A 9936-nucleotide genomic window follows, 5' to 3' on the forward strand; every position below is an offset into this window, starting at 1 on the left:
CAAGTTTCAGGCCTTTCAAGAGGAAAGGCTGCTTGACAGATGGGCAGCTTTCTCTCATTTGAATTGTTGGAATCCTGCCCCCTCCCGTTACAACTAGACAAAGGCACACAACATGAAGTAAGGGAATGGATGAGACGGTTACAAACAATTCATTTTACTTGCTTGTTTCATGGAGAGCAAGGGTTTGGCCATTTCTGTGATGGCAAAACCTGTAGTAGCTTGAAGGAGGAACAGCAACATTTGCCTTTTCTCAGTATTACAGTATTGGCAGGTTTGAAGATCTGGGATCATTTTAAAACTGCTTTTGAGGGAAATTTGGAAATAAAATTGGTGCAGGGATGGAAATGCTCCCAATGAATAGAGTGTAGCCCCACTCTGTCTAACATCTACTGTTTAATGGTGAGACCGTTAAAAGTCGTTGGGGCTGTTTGAAATTGTTCTGCCAGCAGCAAGATCTGACTGCTGGTCCAGCAACGGATTCTATTGCAAATCAGGGCTGTTTCCAGAGGAGGCAGAGGAGGAGAGGTCCCGGGGCTTATGGGGCGAAGGACCTGGATGAAGCTATCGGCAGGCCCAGAGGAAGAAAGAGAAGCTTTTGGAGGAATTGGTGGCGGTAGCAGCATGCTCCAGGGACAAAAAGTAGCAAGGCCTCTTTAAGGAAAAGGTGGAACAGTCAGGATCAGAAAAAGGAAAGGAGGCGAGGTTGTTGTGCAGGAATACAATCTAATTTGAGGGCTAATCCACATAGAGCTCCATTTCCAACTGTCCTGTTTGCCATCATTCGCTCCCTAGAGACTAAAATGGAAGATCTGTAACTTGAGCTGGCCACGAACAAGGGGTGTATATCAGAGGTGGTGACCCTTTGAGAGCTGTATGCAATGAAATTTCATTTTGATGTATGCTGATTGATGTACATTCAAAGTGACAATAAAGTTATTATTATTATTAAATAAATTGGAAGTGTGTTCTGAGACCACTCTGCTTTGGGCAGTGGGAGAATTTGATTCTATCAAACTGGATTCTCCTCACTGACCTTTCTGGCCCCAGGTAAAACACCAACACAGAGATGTGGATCAGCCTTGGTGATGGTAGAAATGGGGGAGTCTTTATCCTGGGGCAGCAGAAGATCTCTGGGGTGGCCCTCTTGTGAAGAATTGTTGGAGAAAGCTGCTTGGTGAAGCCAGAGAGCCATTGTGGCTCAATTGTCCTGGTATCAAGTTTTAACACATGGCTCTACCTATCTGTCAACACTTAACTCCTTCCCCAGTTCCAAATCCTTCCCACATTGAGGAAATTATGAATGGCTATTTGTTTCCACCAGCTGTTGATATTTGGTGGGAGGGAAAGGAGGTAAAACTGGGGAATCCATGAATCACTTAACTTACTCTGCTCACAGGAAGTAAAAACAGCACTATTTGAGAGAAGGTTGCTTTAGCTGAAGAGGGAATGATAATGGGAACAGCAAATTTTAAGGCATGGTAATTTTCTGTTGGCTGAAGGACGAGTTGATGAGACTTTATTTTGGTCCTGGGAAAAAGCCCTTTGTATGCCACCTCAGGTGGCTAGTGAATGAATGGGTGATGTCAGATTTGTTTGGAAGGAAGGAAGGAAGGAAGGAAGGAAGGAAGGAAGGAAGGAAGGAAGGAAGGAAGGAAGGAAGGAAGGAAGGAAGGTAGGTAGGAGCATTTTATAAATATTTAAAATGCTTCTAACATCACCCATTATGGCAATCAAAACAATACATTGCATCTCCTGTTATAAACATGCAAAGCCAATTTTCCTTAAACTCCATTTTAGATGAGATAGTGGTGATGAGTTATAGTTTACTGTATATTTTATAAATCTACTTGTAGATATATTGTAGTAAAATATTGTATACTGGAACATAGCAGATGACTCTTCCCATGTTCCATTATTTAATATTATTTATTTGTTCGTATTTCGAAGGCATATGCATGTAAGGGAACAAACAACCTGTTTGTTGTATGAATAAATAATAAAAACATAATAATAATAATAATAATAATAATAATAATAATAATAATAATAGAAAATAAGATCAGCAAGTTAAGATCACATGCAAGCAAGCTAGAACAGATGAAAGAAAAGAAGCTGAAGAACAAGAAGACCAAAGAATACCTAATCAAGAAATACCACTTAGAAACAAGGAAGATCAAGGAAGCACTGGAAATAATAAAGCAACAAATAACAGCTATAGCCAGGAAAATCAGTAGATATGAAGCTCGAATTGCAAACTATAGGCAGAACCTCCAATTTCAATCCAATCAGAAACGTTTCTACCAATCCATCAATGGAGAAACTGCAAGGAATCAGTCAGTACCTGACAAGGAAGAAACAGTGCAATTCTGGAAGCAGGTATGGGATAACCCAAAGAAATACAACAAGGATGCAGCTTGGTTAAAAGAAGTGGATGCAAATAAAACAGAAGTTGAAATGAAAGAACTAGTAATAACAACAAAAATGGTAGAAAAAAGAGCAAAGAAAATCAAAAATTGGTCAGCACCAGGTGAAGATGAACTGCATGGGTTTTGGTTGAAACATCTAACTGTTATACACCCACTCATTGCCAAGCAGTTCAACAATATACTACAAGGAGGAGAAATTGAAAAGTGGCTAACAACTGGGAAAACCTACCTAATAATGAAAAATCCAGCAAAAGGGGCAACACCAGGTAACTACAGGCCAATTACCTGCTTACCAACAACTTTCAAATTACTAACTGGTGTGGTAGCTGATGCAGTACAACAGCATCTAGTTGAAAACAATCTCTTTCCACCTGAGCAGAAAGGAAACCGCCCCAATAGCAGAGGAACAAAAGATCAACTCCTAATAGACAAAATGATCTTGGAAAACTGCAAGAGAAGGAAGACCAACCTGAATGTGGCATGGATTGACTACAAAAAGGCATTTGACTCTCTGCCACATGATTGGATAATCAAGTGCCTAGAAATAACAGGAGTCAGTAGAAACATCAGAAAATTTGTGCAAAGATCGATGGCACAATGGAAGACACAGTTGCAGATCAATGGTGAAAAGCTGGGAGAGGTTAATATCAAGAGAGGAATATTTCAAGGAGATTCATTATCACCATTACTATTTGTTATTGCACTGTTTCCTCTGTCAACAATACTGAATAACTCAGGACATGGTTATCAAACATCAAAAACATCTGCTAGACTATCCCACCTCCTTTATATGGATGATCTGAAGCTGTATGGAAAAACATCATCTGAAATAGAATCGCTGCTCAACACTGTCCGTATATATAGCCAAGATATTGTAATGGAGTTTGGCTTGGACAAATGTGCCACACTTACTATCAAACAAGGAAAAATAGTGAAAACTGAAGGAATCAAGATGCCCCACGAAAATAACATTAAGAGTCTGGATGAGGAAGAGTACTACAAATACTTGGGTATCCTTCAAGCTGACAACATCAAGCACACTGAAGTCAAGAAAAAGATTAGAGGTGAATACATCAAGAGAGTGAAGAAGATCTTAAAGTCCAAACTCAATGGAGGAAATACCATAAAGGCAATCAACACCTGGGCAATCCCAGTCATTAGGTACACAGCTGGAATAGTGGACTGGACTCAAGCAGAACTAAAAGCAATGGATAGGCAGACCAGAAAAATAATGACAATGAATCATGCCCTTCATCCACGCAGTGACATTGATAGACTTTATCTACCAAGGCAAATAGGTGGGCGTGGAATGCTACAAGTACATCAGATGGTTGAAGAAGAAAAAATGGCTTTGGAAGAATATCTGAAGAACAATGATGAAGATGCACTGAAATTAGTATATCAGGAAGGCTTACTAACTACTGGAGAGACCAAACTGGCCTACAAGAAAGACCAAATGAAGAACAGAATAGAGGCATGGGAAGACAAAGCACTACATGGCCAATACATGAAAAAAATAGCTGGGAAAGCAGATAATAATAAAACCTGGCAATGGCTAAGAGCAGGAAAATTGAAGAAAGAGACCGAGGGACTAATTCTGGCTGCACAAGACCAAGCCTTAAGGACAAATGCATACAAAGTCAAAATTGAGAAGACAGCAACAGACAGTAAGTGCCGCCTATGCAAAGAAGCTGAAGAAACAGTGGACCACTTGGTAAGCTGTTGCAAGAAGATTGCACAGACTGATTACAAGCAGCGGCATGACAAAGTAGCAACAATGGTGCATTGGAAGATCTGCAAAAAATATCATTTGCCTGTAAGCAAAAACTGGTGGGATCATAAAATAGAGAAAGTCATAGAAAATGATAAAATTAAACTGCTCTGGGACTTCAGAATTCAAACAGACAAGCACCTGCAACATAACACCCCAGACTTAACAATTGTCGATAAGAAAGACAAAAAAGTCTGGATAGTGGACGTGGCAGTGCCTGGAGACAGCAGAATAGAAGAGAAAGAACTGGAGAAGATAACAAAATACAAAGACCTACAAATAGAAATAGAAAGACTGTGGCAAAAGCAAGCAAGGGTAGTACCAATAGTCATAGGCTCCTTGGGTGCAATCCCAAAACAACTGGAGCACCACTTGAACACCATTGGCATTGACAAATTCGCTATTAGTCAATTGCAAAAGGCGGCCTTATTAGGAACTGCTTCCATCCTGCGACGATATCTGTAATACCATCAAACATCCACATCTGCCTATCCCAGGTCCTGGGTAAGGACTCGATAGGTAGACAAAATGCCAAATCCAGTCTGAACATCTGGCTGACTGTGCGATGATCGATAATAATAATAATAATAATAATAATAATAATAAAGTTGGGAGGGATCTTGGAGGTCATCTAGTCCAACCCCCTGCTCAGGCAGGAAACCCTATACCATTTCGGACAAATGGATGTCCAGTCTCTTCTTAAAAACTTCCAGTGTTGGAGCATTTACAGCTTCTGGAGGCAGGTTATTCCACTAGTTAATTGTTCTAACTGTCAGGAGATTTCTCTTTAGTTCTAGGTTGCTTCTCCTTGATTAGTTTCCATCCATTGCTTCTTGTCCTGCCTTCAGGCACTTTATTGGATTTATATCCTGCTTTTTCTTCAAGGAGCACAAGTAATAAAGGGAATAAAACTGATAACTTCATTTCAATCTTATCCTCCACTCAAAGCAAAAGAAAAATGGTATCAATTACATTTCACTCACTGTTATTCACAATTCTGCCACTGTAAAAAGGCTGTTCAGTGATAATGTTTTCATTTCTCAGTTTTTGAAGTGTGGAAAAGTTAAAGAAAGCTATTGGCAGATTCTCCTATTTTTTTTATCCTTTACCACTGAATACCATCAATCAATCTCTTTAACATGTGCTGGGGCAAAGATCGGTGAAAAGAGGCAACTGCTTAGAACAGCTAGTTTAGTCAACTCTTACTATCACCAACTAAGATTGAAGACATGGAGGTGTTCCATGCCTGTTACCTGTTAGTTCGGACTTTTTCCAAATATTGATTCAGTGCTTTTCTGAAGAAGCGCTAAATCATTGTTAAAAAAATAGTTTGGCTGGCAGGTTATACGTGTGGATAGGTGAGGAAGAACTGAGAGGGAGTAATCCATGATGAATGAGCTGTGTCCTCAACTAGTCCTGGAAAGAAATGGCACTAGTGTGAATAAACAGTCACAGCCAGCAGCACATGTAATATTCTGAGAGGTGGCAAAATGCTATTAACCACAAAGAAATAAAACTAGTAAGAAGGCTGTCCAAAGTCAGTACACACTCACTGGTATCAGAACTAGTAGCAAAGATTGGTAGAGTTAGCTCTCTTTCCTAGTTTTAGTTGACCATCTTCTGAAGACTTATGCTTAGCCTTGGGTTTTTTTTTAAACAGAGGCCTTCTGCTCTTTTTTCTCAAAGAGTAGACATCCATAAGGAATTCGTGTAAGACCTGACAAATATTTTGGAAACTGGCCATCAAACATTCTGTCAGAGGTCCCCAACCTTTTGGGCACCAGGGACCGGTTCCATGGAGAAAGATTTTTCCATGGACCAAAGAATGCGTGGTTTTGTGTGCTGCCTGCATCCCATGGATGCGGCTTTGCTTGTTTGAGCAGACTGGTTGCTGGCATGCCACAGCCTGGTATAGTCCACAGACCCGGGGTTGGGGACCCCTGCACTATCTGGTAGATAATTTTGCAGAAGCCAATATCTGATGTCTCTTGCAATAGAAGCCAAACTGGCTATGGTGAACAGTATGCAGAGTCAGGAGGAAAACAGTCATGCTAATGGTGACTTACAGAACTTAAGCAGATCATTACTCCTGGTGTATAATCAACCACACTGTTGATAAAGTATTCTAGATGTATCCATTGGCAATTATTCTGGAAGCAGTGAAAAACATTAAAACCAGATGTCTAAAAGTGACTGAGGATAAGTTGAAGGCAGTGTCAGGAGAACATGAGAAAAAAATTGAGCCTGCAACCATTTTATGAAGTCTTTTAGGCTGGGAGATAGTGACTGTTCATATATCACTTCACAAACTCTACTTCCATATGATGAGTTTTCTGCCTCCTGGTTTGTGATTCTGGGATTAGGCAATCAGGAAAGCCCAAAACTGGAAAAAGCTGGCATATACCTTCTAATGTTGTAGGACCAAATTCAGTAGATTGTATTAATGGTGTCAGAATTGAGAACCACCCTCTAACAATATATCATTAGAGAACAGCTGATAATCTTGTTCACATATCTCTGTGTGAATCATTTAAAAATGTACCTTGAACAAAGTTTTTCCTAACTCTTTGTCTTTTTCCATTCTCTCTTCTCTTGATTTTCTTATGCATATAAAACATGTTTTTTTAAAAAAGACAGTAAAACTATCACAAGGCATCAAAGATCTAATACAGTAACTTGGCTTCACATTATTTATTTAGCTAATGCTTTGATTATGAAAAGCTAAGTCTATAGAGAAGGCCTTGTTACAGAGGAAAGCATAATTTATTTTAAAGGTCTGAACATAGTGTTTCATTTCATTATTTCATGTAATATGTGGGTTCCATTTATAATTTTTTTAAGCGTGATTGGAGTGGGGAAGTATTAGAATCACTTGGAAAGAGAATTAATATGTTCATTAGCCAAATTTGCTTTTGAGTTTTGCAATCCTATAAACCTGATACAAGACATATATACCCTTATTAATCTAGGAATCATGGTCTCCTAGTTACAGTTTGAAACATTCAAATATGTATATCACAAGGATCATATTTCTCACTGATCTGCAAATACTTAACATTGTATGGCACAATAGTAAGCACAATAAATAACCATTTGAGAATATGGATTGCTAGTTATGTAAGTCAGTTATTTTAAGCACAAATTTATTTTATAACATTTCTGTATTTACATATTGTTTCAAAAACTAGAATGCTATTAATTATGATAAAAAAAGTTGCATATAATAAAACTGGTTTCATCAGGAAATTTTTGGGAACACCAAAAATTGGCATATTTTCAAAAACCTATGTTTTATGAGTTTTTGCATGCCACCATTTTTCTTTTTTAATATTTTAACATTAAATAAAATATTTACTATCGGACATGTTCATGCAATTGTGCCCAATATCACTGCACTGGAATCCACTCATCTGTTATCCTGAAGCTTCTGGTTATTCCTATGTTTCTAAAACTAGTTAGATACAGGTAAGTGTTCGACTTATAACAGAAAGCGGTGAATGCTCCAACACTGGAAGTTTTTAAGAAGAGACTGGACAGCCATTTGTCTGAAATGGTATAGGGCAGTGGTGGCGAACCTATGGCACGCGTGCCAGAGGTGACACTCAGAGCCCTCGTTGTGGGCATGCACGCACGCCATTGCCCCAGCCCCATCTCCCCCTGCTGCCCCCTCACCAGCAGCCCCCCAGAGGATAGTTTCCCCCGGGCACGGCCCCCGTGGAGCAGCGCAGCCAAGGACATGGCAGCCGGGCAGCAGGGACAAGACTCCGCCCTTGAGCTCCTTCACATGGAGATGATGCTGCGGGGTGCGGGTGGAGGGCATGGCTGCCATGGTGCTGCAGGGCTGCCTGGGCAATCTGCTGTGGCAGGCCGTGAAGGTGGTAGATCTCCCTACAGGTGGGTGTGGTGGGGGCAGGGTGGGGGCGGAGCGGGGCGGGGTGGGGAGGGTTTTGGGAACTCGGTCTCTGAAAGGTTCACCATCACTGGTATAGGGTTTCCTGCCTGAGCAGGGGGTTGGATTACATGATCTCCAAGGTCCCTTCCAACTTTATTATTATTATTATTATTATTATTATTATTATTATTATTATTATTATTATTATTATTATTATTATTATTATTATATGGGACCTAAGAAAGCACTTGTTAAATTTTATTTATTTATTTATTTATTAATAAAATTTATACGCCGCCCAATCCCTAGGAACTCAGGGCAGCGTACAAAATTAAAACAATAAATATAACAATAAAAATGAGTGCATTCATACAGCATGTCCCAATCGTGTCCCGCCCCCCCCCGGCGACATCAACCCCAGGCCTGCCGGAACAGGAGAGTTTTAATGGCTTTCTTGAAGGCCAGCAAGGTGGGAGTAGTTCAAATCTCGGGGGGAAGTTGATTCCACCACGTCGGAGCCACCACAGAAAAGGCCCTTCCCCGAGGGCCCACCAGCCGACATTGTCTGGCCGACGGGACCTGAAGGAGGCCCAATCTGAGGGACCTCACTGGTCTCTGGGAACTATGCAGCAGTATGCGGTCCTGTAAGTAACCTGGTCCTAAGCCATGAAGGGCTTTAAAGGTGATAACCATCACCTTGAATTGCGTCCAGAGACCCACAGGAAGCCAGTGCAGCTCGCGGAGGATAGGTGACACGTGGGTGTACCTTGGTGCACCCACAATCACTCTCGCGGCTGCATTCTGAACCAACTGCAGCCTCTGAACGCTCTTGAAGGGTAGCCTCATGTAGAGCGCATTACAGTAATCCAGTCTTGAGGTGACAAGGGCATGAGTAACCGTGAGTAGAGCCTCCCGGTCCAAATAAGGCCACAACTGGTGCACCAGGCGAACCTGGGCAAAGGTCCCCCTGGCTACAGCCGATAGATGTTGTTCTAAATTTAGCTGTGAATCCAGGAGGACACCCAAGTTGCATGCCTGCACTGAGGGAGGTAAGTTAACCCCCCCAGGACCAATGATGGACCATCAGGATGACGCTTGGGGGGCAAGACCCAGAGTCACTCGGTCTTGTCAGGGTTGAGTCTAAGCCTGTTCACCCCCATCCAGATCCTCACATCTTCCAGGCACCGGCACATCACGTCAACTACTTCACTGAAAGGACACGGGGTGGAGATATACAATTGGGTATCATCGGTATACTGATGATACCTCACCCTGTGTCGCCGAATGATCTCACCCAGCGGTTTCATGTAGATGTTAAAAAGGAGGAGGGACAGGACCGAGCCCTGAGGCACCCCATAATCGAGGCGCCTAGGGGTCAATCTCTGTCCGCCCGCCAACACCGACTGTGACCTGTCAGAGAGGTAGGAGGAGAACCACTGCAATACAGTGCCGCCCACCCCCACAACTGATTTTATAACCGTTTTTTGCCATAGTTGTTAAGTGAATCATTGCAGTTGCTAAGTGAATCATGTAGTCATTAAACAAATCCGGCTTCCCCCAATGACTTTTCTTGGGAAGGTCACAACTGGGTATCCCATGACTCCAGGATGTTGCAAACATCATAAAATCAGGTCATTTTCCAAGATCCTGAATTTTGATCATGTGATCGTGGGGATGCTGTACTGTAAGTGCAAGGCCTGGTTGTAAGTCACTTTTTCAATGTCATTGTAACTTTGAACACTCACTAAACCAGGGGTCTTCAAACTTGGCCCTTTTATGACTTGTGGACTTCAACTCCCAGAATTCCTCAGCCAGACACACTGGCTGAGGAATTCTGGGAGTTGAAG

The sequence above is a fragment of the Crotalus tigris genome, unplaced genomic scaffold (assembly GCF_016545835.1).
Source record: "Crotalus tigris isolate CLP2741 ecotype Arizona unplaced genomic scaffold, ASM1654583v1 scf7180000017993.1374955, whole genome shotgun sequence".
Taxonomy (NCBI): domain Eukaryota; kingdom Metazoa; phylum Chordata; class Lepidosauria; order Squamata; family Viperidae; genus Crotalus; species Crotalus tigris.